The sequence below is a fragment of the Canis lupus genome, chromosome 16 (assembly GCF_011100685.1).
Source record: "Canis lupus familiaris isolate Mischka breed German Shepherd chromosome 16, alternate assembly UU_Cfam_GSD_1.0, whole genome shotgun sequence".
Classification (NCBI taxonomy): Eukaryota; Metazoa; Chordata; class Mammalia; order Carnivora; family Canidae; genus Canis; species Canis lupus.
In genome coordinates this window covers 14,489,546-14,505,313 of record NC_049237.1, presented here as the reverse complement: position 1 = coordinate 14,505,313, position 15,768 = coordinate 14,489,546, and the positions used below count along the sequence as shown (strand labels likewise).

The 15,768-nt window shown below is 39.6% G+C and overlaps 1 protein-coding gene and 1 pseudogene across 3 annotated transcripts in view; both read right to left on the bottom strand.

The window, feature by feature from the left end:
• The window catches only part of LOC610578 (up-regulator of cell proliferation), a 51,221-nt gene extending 35,658 nt beyond the window's left edge, over nucleotides 1-15,563 (bottom strand). For 2 of the 3 annotated variants that reach the window (XM_038559598.1, XM_038559602.1), the window contains exon 1: nucleotides 15,316-15,562. The gene's annotated coding sequence lies outside the window, so the exon portion shown is untranslated. Of the gene's footprint in view, nucleotides 1-15,315 lie in introns of all 3 variants that reach the window. The other variant, XM_038559605.1, reaches the window with a different exon arrangement.
• Nucleotides 8,097-10,858, bottom strand: LOC102154835 (annotated as a pseudogene).
• Nucleotides 15,564-15,768: the final 205 nt, after the last annotated feature.

Sequence of the window (15,768 nt, the reverse complement as noted above, 5' to 3'; positions counted from 1 at the left end):
TTTTTTTTAAGATTTTTTAAAATTTATTTATTCATGATAGTCACACAGAGAGAGACAGAGAGGCAGAGGCACAGGCAGAGGGAGAAGCAGGCTCCATGCAGGGAGCCCGACGTGGGACTCGACCCCGGGTCTCCAGGATCGCGCTCCGGGCCAAAGGCAGGCACCAAACTGCCGCGCCACCCAGGGATCCCTAGATTTTTTTATTACTGATTCAATCTCCTTACTAATAACAGGTCTTTTTAGATTATTTCTTTATGATTTAGTCTTGGCAGATTTTGTGCTTCTAGAAATTTGTCCATTTCATCTAGATTATCCAATTTTTCAGCATACAATTGTCCATGTGCTCTCTTAAATCATCTTCTATTTCTGTAGAATCACTATTAATGTCCTCACTTCGTTTCTAATTTTAGTAACTTGAGACTTCCTTTTCTCTTAATCCACCTAACTAAAAGTTTGTCTATTTGGTTGATCATTTCAAAGAACCAACTTTTGGTTTCATTTTCTCTGCCATTTTCCTATTCTCTATTTCATTGACCTCTGCTCTAATCTTTATTATTTCTTTCCTTTTGCTAGCTGTGGCTTTAGCATATTCTTTTTCTAGTTCCTCACATTGAAAATCCTTGTTGTTTTGAGATCTTTCTTGTTTCTAATGTAGACTTTTTAGCTATAAATTTCCCTCTTAGCACCACTTTCAATGCACCCCATGAGTTTTGTATGTCGTGTTTTTGTTCTAATTTGTCTAAGTATTTTCAAATTTCCCTTGTGATTTCATCTTCATCTGTTGTTTAAAAGTGTTTTTTAGTGTCCACAATTTTGTGTTTTTTAGTTTGTTATTGGCTTCTAACTTTACCCATTGTGGTCGGAGAAGACACTTTGGATTACAACTAACTCTTAAAATCTTTTGAGTTAATTTATGGCCATCCATATGGTCTATCCTGGAAAATTTCCCATGTCCACTTAGAAGCAGGTGTATGCTGTGTAGTTACGTGGAGTGCTCTGTATGTGTCTATTAGAACTAGTTGGATTATTGTATTGATTAAGTCTTTTTTCCTTTGTCTTCTGTCTCATTATTCTATTATTTTAAGTAGGGTACTGAAGTCTCCCACTGTTATTGTAAAACTATTTCTCCCTTCAATTCTGTCACTTTTTGCTTCATGTATTTTGATGGTCTGTCATTAGTGCATAAATGTTTATAATCACTATATCTTCTTGCTGTTAAAATGTTTGTTAACATGTAATGTCTTTCTTTTCTCTTGTAAGCTTTGTTGATTTAAAGTCTATTTTTTCTGCAATTAGAATAGTGCTCTCTTTTGGTTACTTATTTGCATGGAATATCTATATTCATTTTCAAGTGGTCTGTATCTTTCGATCTCAAGTAAGTCTCTTGTAAACAGACATATAGTTTGATTATGTGCTTTCATCCATTCTGCCAATCTCTGCTTTTTAATTGGAAAGTTGAATCCATTTACATTTAAAGTAATTACTGATATGAAGGGACTTACTTATGTCATTGTGTTGTTTTCTTTATGTCCTATTGCTTTTTTGTCCCTCACTTCCTGTATCCTATCATCTTTTGTGTTCAGTTGATTTTTTTTTTTTTTTTTTTGGTAGCAAAATGTTTAAGTTCCTTATTACTTTCCTTTTGAGTATATTCTATAGCTATTTTCTTGTGGCTGCCATGGCAATTAACACTTAATATCCTAAAGTTGTAACATTCTAAACTGAATTTATAGCAGCTTAATTTCAATAATATACAAAACAGCCGTTCCTTTACAATGTCCTCCAACCCTTTTGGTTGTTAAATTCACAAAATCACATCTTTATACATTGTATACTCCAAAACATAAATTACTATTTTAAATGCATTAGTCTCTTAAATTATATAGAAAATATGATTTGGAGTTACAAATCAAAGTTACAGTAATAATTACATTAGTAATCAGGGTTTGTTGTGTTTTTTTTTTTTCATTTAAATGCATTGGTACCATAAATCCCATAGAAAAGAAAAACTACAGTTACAAGCTATTACAATAATCCCAGCTTTTATAATTGTCCGTGTATTTATTTTTACTGGGATCTTTATGTTTCTTCATGACTTCAGGTTAAATGTGTAGTGTTCTCTCATTTTGCAGGACTCTCTCATGCATTTCTTGCAGGGCAGGTCTAGTGGTCACAAACTCCCTCAACTTTTGTTTGATCTACTAATGTCTGGACTTCTCCCTCACTTTTAAAGGACCATTTTGCTGAATATAGGATTCTTGGTTGAGAGGTTTTTTTTTTTCCTTTGAGCACTTAAAATATACCTGCCCATTGTCTTCTAGCTTCCAAAGTTTCTGATTTAAAAAAAAAAAAACAAAAAAAAAACAAAAAAAAAAAAACCCTGCAGCTGATCTCTGAGGATCACTTGTTTGTGACAATTGTCTTTTCTCTTGCTGCTTTTTCTTTGGCTTTTGAAAGTTTGATTATAATGTGTCTTGGAGTGAGTCTTTTTGAGTTCATCTTACTTGGAATTTGTTGAGCTTCTTGGCTGTTTATAGTCCTGTCTTTCTTCAAATCTGGGAAGCTTTCAGACACCATTTCATCAAATATTCTCTCTGCCCCTTTCTTTCTTCTTTGAGACTCCCACAGTGCATATGTTGGTGCTTTGGATGGTTTCCCATAGACACAGGCTGTTATTTGCTATTTTCCATCTTTTTCTGATCCTGAACCTCAATAATTTCCATCGTCTTATCTTAAAGTACTGATTTACCTTTTGCCAACTCAAATCTGCCTTTGACTCCTCGTGATTTTTTTACTTCAGTTATTGTACTTTTCAGCTTCAGAATTTCATTTTAGGTTCTTTTTAGATTTTCCATCTCTTAATGGATACCTGCACTTTGTTCTCACATTGTTTCCTTGACTTTCTCCACATCTTCCTCTAGTCCTTTTAGCATCTTTAAGACCATTAAAGTCTTTGCCTAATATATCATCCAATTAGTCTTTACAGGAACAGATTCTGTTGTATATTTTTTTCCTTTGGATGAGCCATACTTTCCTGTCTCTTAGCCTTGTGACATTTTGTTGAACACTGGACATTTGAATCTAATAATGTGATAACTCTGAAAGTCAGATTCTTCCCCTTCCCCAAGGTTTTCTAGGTTTTGTTGTTTTTGTTTCTTTTTGATTGTTATACCCAATCTGTGCCCAGGATCAGCCCAAGTATAGATTTGACATCTTCTTATTTCTCTTCCCTGGGCACGCACAATCACTTTCAAATTTTCCCTATATCTGCAGGAGTTTCTGAATACCTCAGTCTTTAATGCCCAGTTCCCCACTCCACACACACACACACACACACACACACACACACACAGCAAAAAATGAAGGGATGAAAAGGAGGAAAGGGCACTGGCCCTTTAATATAGCCTATAAGACACTTGAGCCCAATGGGGAGGTGCAATAATGATGGCTCCCTGCCTCTCTGCACCTCTATGGTCAGAAGCAGCAATCAGGGATCAGAGGAAAGATCCCTGATATTCGGAGGACAGAATCCTCCTTGCCTGCGTGGCTCCCACAAGGTGTGTGCAAGCTGGACCAGGAACGTGGCTGCCTGTCAAGTGGCTGGGGGTTGGCAATCTATAGCTACTACCATCCTAGAATTGAAATCGAGTAAAACTGACTGGCCAAGCCTTCCCCTGAAAGTTGCAAGCTTTCAACAGACTCCACAGTTCCAAAATAGTTACATCACATGATTCTGCACTGTATGTTGTCCACACAAGGAAACGGATTCCTGATGCTTTTGATTCTACCAACTTCCTAGAATCCTCCTTAGTCTTTTGGTTGTGGTGGTCTTTTCAAGAAAAAAATTCAAAAACTTGTTTTCTATTCTATATTTTGTTCATCTCTGATCTTTACTATTTTTTTCTCCTTGCTTTGGGTTTAATTTCTCCACTTCTGAAGGACAATTTTGGTGAACATAGCATTCTTGGCTAACAGATTTTTTTTTTCTTTCACCACTTTGAATATGCTAGCCTACTGACTTCTGGCCTCCAAAGTTTCAGGTGAAGAATCTGATGAGTCTTATTGAACATCCCTTTCAGGTAATGAGTCACTTCTCTCTTGCTGCTTTCAATATTCTCTGTGTTTTTGTTTTCAACAATTTATGTGCCTCCATGTGGATCTCCTTGAATTCATCTTATTTTGAGTTTGTTAGGGTTCTTGGATGTTTATATTCAAGTCTTTCTTCAAATTTGGGAGGTTTTCAGGCATTATTTCTTCAAATAATTTCTCTGCCTCCCTTCTTCTGGAACTTCTATAATGAACATTAATCCTCTAGAAGGTGTCCCACGGGTTCCTTGGCTTTGTTTGTTTTTCTTCAATCTTTATTCTTTCCTTTCCTCACACTTGATCATTCCAATTATCTTTTCTAGTTCACTGATTCTTCTGTATGCTCAAATCTGCCTTTGAATCTCTCTAGCAAATTTTTCACTTAAGTTCTTCTACTTCTCAGCTCCAGAATTTCTTTGTGATGTGTTGATATTTCCACTTTGCCCATACATCATTTTCTTGACTTCCTCTGTGTCCTTTAGCTTTTTGAACATCTTTAAGGCAGTTTTTACAAAGTCATTTTCTAGAAAATTTGCCATCTGGCCTTTGTCACTGGACATTTTCTGTTGTCTTTTTCTTTGAATACTTTCAAAGAAAGTATGTCATGCTTTCCTGTTTCCTTGTGTCTTGTGATTTTTTTTCCTAAAAACTTGGATGTTTGAATCTAATAATGTATTAAGCCTGGAAATCAGATTGTCCCCTTTCCCTAAGATTATCTTTTTTTTTTTTTTTGGGGGGGGGGTATTTGCCTTTGTTTTATTGTTATAAAGTGTCTCTGTACCAGACCTCAGCCTGAGGTGTAAACTTCATGTCTTCCCAGGTCTTTCTGAGGCTGAGCTGCTCCCTAGGCACGCACAATGACTTTCTAAATTCCCTTGTATGTGTGGTCACTTTTGAATGACCTAGTCCTTAAATGTCTGAATCTCAAAATGAGGAAAAGAGATAAAGGGGGAAGGGAGTGCCAGCTCCTTAAATCTCCTGGAAGCCACTTCAGCTGTAGGGCAAAGGGCTTGAAACAATGGGAGAGGTGCACCAACGGAGGCTGCTCCTGTGTCTGTACTTTCAGAAGCAGCAAGCAGAAAACAGAGTCCTGATCTTTGGAGAACAGGGTCTTTATTCCTCACCTTGGCTCAACTAGCTTTTTAGCTGCTCCTGGAACAAATGCATAACTGACTGTCATTGAGTTGAAGATGGGGGATAGGTAACCACTGCTGAAACTGACCAAAACTAACTGCATTTTCCCATTCAAGTCTTCTTCAGGAAGTTGCAAGTCTTTGAATAAACTACACAGAGTTCCAACATAATTAAATCAATCAGATTCTGCCAAGACAATTGTCTAAGCAGAAGACAGATTTCTGGTGCTTTCTACTCTGTTATCTTCCTCAAATCTCATCACTCTTTTTCTATCACTGAATTCCACTTACTAATGTTTCACTGAGGACTTCTGCATCTGAATTCATGAGCTATATTATTTTGCCATTTTCCTTTTTTGGATGGACTTTGTATGGTTCGGGTATCAGTAGAATCCTGGCCTCATAAAATCAGTTGGGAAATCCCTCCTTTTCCTTTTTCTGTCAGATGTTTAGAATTTGCTCTGTTATATTTGGTGGAATTCTCCACTGAAAACATTTGATGCTTGTTTGGACATTTTAATATTAAAAATTCAATTTCTTTAATATTTACAGAACTATACAAATTATCTTTCATATTGGATGACTTCTAGAAATTAGTCCATTTGTCAAATTTATTATTTTTTTTTAATTTTTATTTATTTGTGATAGTCACAGAGAGAGAGAGAGAATGAGGCAGAGACACAGGCAGAGGGAGAAGCAGGCTCCATGCACCGGGAGCCCGACGTGGGATTTGATCCCGGGTCTCCAGGATCGCGCCCTGGGCCAAAGGCAGGCGCCAAACCGCTGCGCCACCCAGGGATCCCCCATTTGTCAAATTTATATATGTATAGTTGTATTTCCTTATTATACTTTTGATGTCCATGAGGTGATAGCTCATTTCATTCCTGACTGATAATTTGCATCATCTTTTTTCTTTATCAAAGGTTTGCCAATACTGATTTTTTTTAAAGAACCATCTTTTATTTTTTCTATTGTTTTCATCTTTTTAATTTCACGGATTTCTTCTCATCTTCCTTCTGCAACCTCTAGATTTATCTTGTTCTTCTTTTTATAGGATCTTAAACTGAAAGGCTAGATTATTTTCCTGAGACTTTCCCTCTTTTCTAATATAAGAATTTGACACTATAAAATCTCCTGATAACACTACATTTGCTATAGCCCACATATTTTGGTATGTTTTGCTTTCGTTTTCATTCAGTCCAATAAATTGTTTTTATTATGCTTTGAGACATCGTCTTCTTTAACCCACAGATTAGTTAGCAAATTGTCATTTAGTTTCCAATTGTTCCAAGGTTTTCCTGTTATCTTTCTGTTACTGATTTCCAGTTTGATTCCATTGTGGTGAGAACATACACAGTACAATTTCAATTACTTTCAATATGTTGAAGCTTATTTTATGGCCCTATTGTGGTAAATAGTCTGTCCTGGTAAACTGTCCATGAGAACTTGAATGCCTATTCTGCTGTTATTGTATTATGTGTGTTGGATCCTGTTGATTGATGGTACCTTGCTGATTTTCTGGGTAGTTTAATCAATTGGTGGAAGAGGGGTGTGGATGTCTCCAATATAATCATCGGTTAGTCTATTTTTCCTCTCAGTTCTATTTTTGCTTTACATATGTTGCAGCTCTGTTGTTTTGTGCAAACAAACTTAGGATTGCTATGTCTGGATAGCCTGACCCTTTTTATCATTATGAAATGCTCCTCTTCTGTCCCTGTAATTTTCTTTGCTCTGGAATCTACCTGACATTAATACTACTGCCTTCTTATTATTAGTGTCTGTTGCATATCTTTTTCCACCTTTTCACTTTCAACCTACCTATACCATTACTTTTGAACTGAGTTTTCTTATGGGAACTATGTATTTTTATTCACTCTGCCCCTCTCTTTTAATCGGCATATTTTTACATTTAATGTAATTATTGACATACTCGGACTTCTGTGGAGTTTTTGTTTCATTTTGTTTTGTTTCTTTCCTCTGTTCTTCATTTGTCTGTTTTCCTTTTCTGCCTTCCTTGTACCCTTCATTAGAATTCCATTTTGTTCTATCAGTAGTGCTTTTGAAGTTATCTCTTTCAATAAATATTTAGTGATTGCTCTCTAGGTTTTATATTACATACACATAACTTTTCACAGCACTCTGATTTTGACATTTTACCAGTTCCCATGAAATGTAAAAAAAAAAAAAAAAAAAAAAAAAAAAAAAAAAAATTTCCAATCCTTTAGGTTCCTTTACCCTCGGTCATTTAAAAGTCAGTTGTCGGGATCCCTGGGTGGCGCAGCGGTTTGGCGCCTGCCTTTGGCCCGGGGCGCGATCTTGGAGACCCAGGATCGAATCCCACGTCGGGCTCCCGGTGCATGGAGCCTGCTTCTCCCTCTGCCTGTGTCTCTGCCTCTCTCTCTCTGTGTGACTATCATAAAAAAAAAAAAAAAAAGGTCAGTTGTCCTAAAGATTCCCCCTGCATGCTTTGAGATCCATATCAGACAATGTTACAATTTTTGCCTGAACCATCAAATATAGTTTAGAAAACTCAACAAGAGAAAAAATTCCATTTTGTCTCTATTGTTCTAGATCCCTTCCTGATGTTTCAAAATTCCCGCTGTTATTTCCTTTCCAACTGAAAAAAACTCCTTTAGCTTTTTCTTTTTTTTTTCTTTTTTTTTTATGGGTAGATCTGCTGGTGACAAATCTTCGCTTTCCTTCATTGGAGAAGGTCTTGGTTTCTACTTTATTCCAGAAGAAAATTTTCACTAGAGAATTCTGAGTTACAGTTCTGTTTTCACACTTGAAAATGCCATGCCACTTTCTTCTGGCCTCCTTGTTTCTGGTAATAATTCTGCTGTAATTTGGATTGTTTTCCACATATTCTTTTCTTTCTTTCTTTCCTTTTTTTTTTTTTTTTTTTCGGAAAGATCCTTTTATTGGGGTAGACACTAGTCCATGATAAAATGACTTAAGAGAAAGATCGAGAAATGCCGACTTCTCCCCCTGGCTCACATTCAGAGCAAAGCCAGGAGGCTTTAAGGCCCGGACTGGAGAGTAGGAGCAGGGAGAGGGGCTCCCATCCATGCTGCTGGGCCACATCAAGGCCCGGGCTCTAGACCCCTGCAGACACGCTCTGCTTTTTCTGGAGGAGAACTGGGGTATGGGGGGAGGGGTAAAGGGGTTCTGGATGGGGGGGGGGGTTTGTGAATAACAATGTTTTTTAAAAAGTATCTACCAACATCACACGACTGGGTCTGACATCCCCTTTAACCATCGCTTGGTACATTTTTACAGCATAAATAAAAACTCAAGGGAAATAAATACGTGGCTCCTATGAGGTTGGAAGTGGTATGGATGGTTGTGTGGGTGAGCTGGTGGGTACAGTGTGGAGGGCGCTTACACAAGGTGGGCAGGCGAGGAGCAGACAAGACAGGAGGTGCCAGTGGAGCAGTAAGAGTCTTAAGTGTCCTTGTGCACGTGTGGGCTGTCTGTCGGTGCGACCTTCGGTGGGGGAGTGCAGAGCTCTCACCCTCAAAGTCCATGTGCTCCTGGTCTCTCTTCTTGGCCACGTTCTTTTTGTCCCATTGCTAATGTAGGTGGCCTAAAAGGATATTTGTCTTTGCTGTCCCGATGATCTGTTCAGATGGGTACTCCCGGGTGGGCAGGTAGACTGAAGGGCACCGGTTCAAAGCTTTGCACAGAGTCAGCATGAAATCGACTAAAATTGGTTTTGCTGTAGACAAGCAGTCCTTTAAAAAAATCTGCTATCTTCTGTTTCCTCGGTCACTGCCTCAGCCACCACCACAGCTGCCGTCTTAGACACTACCGCACAGTAACATATATTATTTTTTCAAGATATTTTGTCTTTGGTTTTCAGAATTTTGACTATGATGAGTCTTGGCATAGTCTTTATTGAGGTATATCGTATTTGGGATTAATTTAGTTCCTTGAATCTTTAGGTTTATGTCTTGCCAATTTGGGGGATTTTTTTTTTTTTTTTTCCCAGCTGTTATTTATTCAAATACTTTTTCAGCTCCAACTTCTTTCTTGTCACTCTTGGGGACTCAGATGAAATGCAATGTTAGATTATTTGTCCCACAGGTCCCTGGGGCTCCATTTTTCCCCCAATCTATTTTTTTTCATTGTTGCTGTTAATTTCTTTTTTTTTTTAATTTTTTTTTTTAATTTTTATTTATTTATGATAGTCACAGAGAGAGAGAGAGAGAGGCAGAGACACAGGCAGAGGGAGAAGCAGGCTCCATGCACCGGGAGCCTGATGTGGGATTCGATCCTGGCTCTCCAGGATCGCGCCCTGGGCCAAAGGCAGGCGCCAAACCGCTGCGCCACCCAGGGATCCCCGTTGCTGTTAATTTCTATTGTTTAATCTTTAATTTCACCGATCCTTTCCTCTATCATCTCCATTCCACTGTTGAGTCTATCTAATGAGTTTATTATTTCCTTTATTTTGTTTTTCCATTCAAAAATTTCCATTTGTTCATTATGTTTTGTATGTCTTTGCTAAGACTTTGTAGTTTTTCTTTGTTTCAAACATTTTCCTAATTGTTCTCAAAGTATATTTATGATGCCTGCTTTAAAATCTGTCAGAGGGATCCCTGGGTGGCGCAGCGGTTTGGCGCCTGCCTTTGGCCCAGGGCGTGATCCTGGAGACCCGGGATCGAATCCCACGTCAGGCTCCCGGTGAATGGAGCCTGCTTCTCCCTCTGCCTGTGTCTCTGCCTCTCTCTCTCTCACTGTGTGCCTATCATGAATAAATAAAAAAAAAAAATTAAAAAAAATAAAATAAAATAAAATAAAATCTGTCAGATACCGGGGATCCCTGGGTGGCGCAGTGGTTTAGTGCCTGCCTTTGGCCCAGGGCGTGATCCTGGAGACCCGGGATTGAATCCCATGTCGGGCTCCCGGTGCATGGAGCCTGCTTCTCCCTCTGCCTGTGTCTCTGCCTCTCTCTCTCTCTCTCTCTCTGTGTGACTATCATAAATAAATAAAAATTTAAAAAAAATAAAAACAAAAAAATAAATAAAATCTGTCAGATACCTTCACCCTCTGTGGCATTTCTGCTTTGGAATCTGATAATTGTCTTATCTTACTCATTGAGATAATCTTGGTTCTTGCTATGATGAGTGATTTTCAAATGTACCCTGGACATTTTAGGTATCCTGTTATGAGACTCTGGGTCCTATTTAAATCTTGCATTTCCAGCCTCCTCTAACATTACTGAAGCAAAAGAAGGAAGACCTTACCTTATTACAGCCAAGTGAAGATGAAAGTTCACCCTTCTGGCTGCAAGAATGTGATGGTTAATCCCAGCTCCTCCGGGGCTTCTCTGACATCACCCCAGGAAGGAAAGAGGACTGCCTCTTTACAACATGGCTATCATCAAAGGCCAGTCTCCCCACCTAACCTTTGCTAATGGGGATGGGGCCCCATTTTGTTCCATGGTGTTTGGCTATAGTAAAGCAGTTATTGACTATGAGTTTTCTGTCTTGCTAAATTGCCCCTTTTCTGGTCCTTGGGTGAAAGAGAACAGGCTTCTGTTGGGGCTTCCCCATCCCACCTATTACTGGTATTTCCAGGTTGTTGGGTTCCCCAGCACCAAATCTGGGATATATTGAGCAAAGAGAACTCACCGTCATGTCATTTTCAGATCCCAAGATCCCTTCCCAAATCTGCCATCTTCTCTCCACATTTCAGAGTTTTCTTACGGTTTGATAAAGCCCAATTTAATGATTTTTTTTTCTTTTTATAGCTCATACCTAAGTTATAGTTAAAACCTTTGTTAAACCCAAGGTCACAGAGATTTTCTGGCTTTTTTCTAGAAGTTTTATAGTTATTTTTTTAATATTTAATTTATCTATTCATTAGAGACACAGAAAAAGAGGCAGACACAGGCAGAGGGAGAAGCAGGCTCCCTGCAGGGAGCCCGATGTGGGATTCGTTCCCAGGACTCTGGGATCACGCCCTGAGCCGAAGGCAGGCACTCAACCACTGAGCCACCCAGGCATCCCAAGTTTTATGGTTCTAATTTAATAATTAGGTTTATGATCCATTTTTATGTGAGGTAAAGTTGAGGTTATTCTTTACGCATATGGCTACCTAATTGTTCCACAGCCGTTCTCCATTGAATTGGTCTGATGCACATCTTAGTTTGTTCTGTTGCCATAATAGAGTACCATAGACTGGGGAGCTTATAAACAACAGATTTATTTCTCACAGTTCCAGAGGTTGTGAAGTCCAAGATGATGGCACCAGCAGATTCAGTATCTGCTAGAATCCACTCCCTAATTTATAGATGACTGGGTTTTTGTGGGGGTCCTGGGATCACAACTTGAGCCAAAGGCAGACACTTAACCCATTGAGCCACCCAGGCGCCCCAGCTAGGACTTTGATTTTGATTGCACTGAATATACTAACTTAGGAACAACTGGTATCTTAACAACATTAAGTCTTCCAACCCATGAACACAGTCTATCTTGCCATTACTTTGATCTTTAATTTCTCTGAGCAATGTTTGGTAGTTTTCAGTGTAAAAGTCTTCCAAATGTCTTCTCAATTTTATTTAGAAGCATTTAATGTATATGGCATTAAAAGGTTTTTTCAATTTCTGATCGTTTGTTCCTAGCACTTAGAAATACAATTAACGTCTTTATATGATTTTGCATCCATAACAGATGAAGTGTTAATATTAACAGTTCTGTAAACTGTAAAAATAGTTCTGTAAAGTGTTAATAGACGCTTTTTGTAATCTCCCTCAGATTTCCTGTACAGACAAGCATGTCATCTGTGAATACAAACATTTCTTTCCACTGTCTGCATTTTTTTAAAGATTTTATTTATTTACTCGTGAGAGACACACAGAGAGAGACAGAGACATAGGCAAAGGTTGAGAAGCAGACACCCCACAGGGAACCCGACATGGGACTCAATCCCAAACCTCAGGATCATGCCCTGAGCCAAAGGCAGATGCTCAACCACTGTGCTACCCAGGTGTCCCCACCATCTGCATTTTATTTCTTTTCCTCCTTTATAGAAATGGCTAGAACATCCAGTACAACATTGGATAGTAGTGAGGTTATAGGATGATCTTGGGGAGGGGGGTCCTGGACTGAGGGGCTTAGTTTTTCACTAGCTGTTGCCAAAAGGCCTCTCTCAGTTCCTTCGCACAGGGGCCTGTCCATAGGGCACCGCACAATATGGCAGCTGACTTCCGTCAGAGTGAGGAAGCAAGGAAGCAAGAGGAGACAGCAAGAGAGGTTGCCCAAGATGGAAACCAGTCTTTTTTTTTTTACCCTAATCTCAGAAATGACATCCCATCACCTTTCCTGTTCATTAGAAACATCACTAAATCTGGCTCACACTCAAGGAGAGGAGATTACACACGGGCCTGAATACCAGGAGGTGGGACTTGTTAGGGGCCATTTACCAACTCCCTACAACAAGCTCTCAATGGCCAAATCAGGGACATTTTGAGCAACGTAATGACACTAACGGGTGAAGCCAATAGAATAAAAATCTATGAGTCCATACTGATATAAACAAAAATCTGAAAACATAAATTTAAACACTGGGGACAAAAGGGGTGCCTGGCTGGCTCAGTCAGTGAAGCATACAACTCTTGATCTCAGGGTCATGAGTTTAAGCCCCATGCTGGGTGTAGGAATTACTTTAAAATTAAAAAAAGCATTTAGAAAATAATAAGTAAATAAATAGTAAAACCGGAGGAGAAAAGACAGCTCTTCCTTACAGCAGCATTCCACTTAATAAATGTAGAAAGAGAACTAGAACTAAAAGCATAGGTAAACACCACAGTAATAACTGCTGTAGGCAAGACTGTAATCTAAAATTAGTGGATGGAAGTAGGTAAATATACTTCCACACAGTCTCAGCATTTCTCCCCACAAACTACTTGTTAATTTAAAAAGAAAAAAAATTAACTTTAGTTAAAATATCAGCCTAACAAACTGATCAGACTTAAATTAGTAGTAACACTTATCAATGTTATGTACCCTCTGATATAACACACTGAGGACACAGCATCACTTCTTCAGTAGTCTTCCCAAAAATGTATAACCTGAATCTTACCAATCAGAAAATCCAAACTGAGGGACATTCTACAAAATAACTTTACTATAGTTTTCAAAAATAAGAAGGTCATCAGAAGACAAAAATAGACTAGAATTTCTGCAGAAGGTTAGGAGACAGAATAAACAAATGTCATGTTGCATTTATCCTATCAAACAATATTAGACAAGAGATGAAATTTGTTTTTTTTTTTTTTTTTTTTTTTAAGAGATGAAATTTGAATGAAGTCTGTAAATCAGCTAATTGTTCTGTACAGATATTAATTTTCTGGATTCGCTAATGTATTAGAATAATATTAGTTATGTAATATGCTAACATTAAGGGAAGCTGGATGAGTATACAAGAACTGTGTATTGTTGTTACTGTACTTTAAGCAGCTTTACAGACCTACAATTCACCACCCACCTACATATAATTTACATACATTCTAACAATCACTCTCTATTCCCCCTCCCTCAACCCTGAGCAACCACTAATCTGCTTTCTCTACAGAGCTGTCTGTCTGGACACTTGATGTAGTGGCACCGTCCAGTGGGTAGTCTCTTGTGAATGGTCTCTTTCATTTACCACGTTTCCAAGGTTCATCCATTGTTGTCTTGAATTGTATCCCCCCACAAAACATGGAAGTCCTAACCCCCAGTTCCTGTGAATGTGACTTATTTGAAAATTGGGTCTCTGCAGATGTCAAGGTATGATGAGGTCTGTAGAGTGGGCCCTAAGCTAATGGACTCCTAGGAAGGAGAAATTTGGACACAGAGACTCAGGTAGAGGGAAGACAATGTGAAGACACAGGAGAATACCACCTAGAGGCCAAGAATGCCTGAGGCTACCAGAAGCTAGAGGAGTCCTAAGAAGGAACCAACCCTGCCAATGCCTTGGTTTTAGACTCCTCGCCTCCAAAACTGTGAGACAATAAATTCTGTTCAGCTGCCCAGTTTGTGGTGCTTTGTCACAGCAACCCTGGCAATCTAATATGCCCACGTTGTAGCACACAACAGTACTTCATTCCTTTTTATTGCCAAAAGTATTCCGTGGCGTGGATATATCACATTTTGTTTATCCCTTCAACATTTGGGTTGTTTTCACCTTTGGGCTAGTGTGAACAATACTATTACAAACATCTGTGTAACAGTTTCTACGTGGGCATTACTTATTTCCTTTAATTCAACCTGTATATACACCTCAGAAAGGAATTGCTAGATCATAATTCTATGTTTAACTTTTTAAGGAATTGCCAAACTGTTTTCGAAAGCAGTAGCACCAGCTTACACTCCTACCAGGATGGTAGGAGGGTTCCAACCTCTCCACATCCTCTCCAACATTTGTTCCTGTCTGTTCTTTTGACCAGAGCCATCCTAGAGGGTGTGAAGGTGCTAACTCACTGTATCTGCAACCCTACATTTCTCTCATGATACACAGCTTTTTTGCTGTACGTGCTTATCGGTCATTTCTTTATTTTCTTCAAGGAAATGTGTATTACAATCCTTTGCCCAGTCTCTAGTTCGTCTTTTTTATAGTTATAAGAGTTCTTACATGTTCTGAATACTAGACCCTGATCGAATATGAGCTTCAAAAATATTTTCTCTTATTCTGTGGGTTGCCTTTTTGCTTGAAAAAGACTCAGGTATTTCTGAGTCTGATGATGCTATTTGCGATACAAAAGGTTTGTTTTTTTTTTTTTTGCGATACAAAAAGTTTAGATTTTTATGAAGCCCAACTTATCCATCAAGTCTTTCACTACATTTGCAACACCTGTGCACATCGAAGGCTGTACAAGACAGAAAACGATCAAAATAAAAAGACCATGCACAAAACAGTAAAATAAAAAACTATGTGTACAAATTTATGTAAAGCGTCTAGAATCCTGCGCACTACATTACCAACAAGGGGGAGACATGGATTTCTCTTCATCTGCTACTCGACACAACTGTTTCTTTTCTTTTTCCCAATTATACAAAGTGATGTAAATCCTCTGCTGAAATTTCGGCATTGAGATCATGAGCAAACTCACCATTCGGACAGGTGGTGGACGTTCTGGTCTTACACAAATGTGTGACTAGGAACCCTCAGGACCGTGTGGTCGGTGGGATGAGCCCGAGAGGGCCGCTGCGGGGCGCCGGGTGACGGCTCTGCTCCAGGGCAGGGACCGGGGCACGAAAGTCGCGGGGCGCTGCGGGGCCGCGGACGGCAGGCCGGGCTGGAGCACGCTGGATTCCGGAGCGCCCCGGCCGGCGGCGGATGCCGTGGGGCGTCCCGGAGGAGCTCCGCGAAGGGTGCGCGCTGCTGGGGGCCACGCCCTCGAGAGGCCGCTCGCAGGTGGAGGCCCGCCTGCAGGAGCGAAGCTGGGGTCCAGGGGCTCCAGGCCCTGTGCCCCCAGGCCCACGGCCGCCGGCGAGCGCGCGGGCCGCAGTACCTACGGAGCACCGCCGAGAAGCACGGCCCTCGGGGCTGCCCCACGCGGCGG